Source organism: Pseudophryne corroboree, chromosome 6 (assembly GCF_028390025.1).
Source record: "Pseudophryne corroboree isolate aPseCor3 chromosome 6, aPseCor3.hap2, whole genome shotgun sequence".
Lineage (NCBI taxonomy): Eukaryota > Metazoa > Chordata > Amphibia > Anura > Myobatrachidae > Pseudophryne > Pseudophryne corroboree.
In genome coordinates, this window is record NC_086449.1 from 107126989 (window position 1) to 107127694 (window position 706).

At 40.4% G+C, this 706-nt stretch overlaps 1 pseudogene; it reads left to right on the top strand.

Annotated features, from left to right (window-relative positions):
* Positions 1 to 326: 326 nt before the first annotated feature.
* On the top strand, positions 327 to 445 carry LOC134937387 (5S ribosomal RNA; annotated as a pseudogene).
* The last annotated feature ends 261 nt before the right edge of the window (positions 446 to 706 follow it).

The window sequence follows — 706 nt, forward strand, 5'->3', positions numbered from 1 at the left end:
ATGGTTTGAGATCATTTAGCATTACAATTTGCCTATGCCGTCTGATCGTGACTGTCTGTTAATAGTGTCACACCCGAGAATTAGGGTTTACCTAGCATTTATAGAACAATAAGTAGAACATCAAGTATATATCATTACTTCGGGGTTCATTTCTTCGGATATAACCTCAGTACTTCTGATTTCGTTCTACACTATTTCATGGACTCTCATTAGCGATTCATAAGGTTATGACTTTTCATTTTTCTCTTGCCATACCTCTATCTCTACTTAGCTTACTCTCCCATTAGGTGAACTCTCATCAGTGATTCCGGAGTTAGGGGCTACTTTTCTACTATCATACCACATTGTTAACGCCCGACCCCGTCCGATCTTGGAAGCAAAGCAGTATTGGGCTTGGTCAGTTCTTGGATGGGAGACCTCCTAGGAAGACCCAATTTTGTAGAAATAAAGATCATGGCCATACTCCGTGCCTAACATTGACAGCAGATTCACCACTTGATACTTGTTCCCACTTCTATATTTTTTTTACTAAGTGTTGTTAACAAGGGAGTACACGTTTCTCCCCTTGGTTGGGTGTGCACGTGTTTCTTTGCTGATGGATTTACAGTCAGATACAATCAGTTTATATGCTTCCTAAATCTACACAATCCTGACAGGAGATATTTACATTTCTCTATACCCCTGAGCGTGTTAACAAGGGAGCACA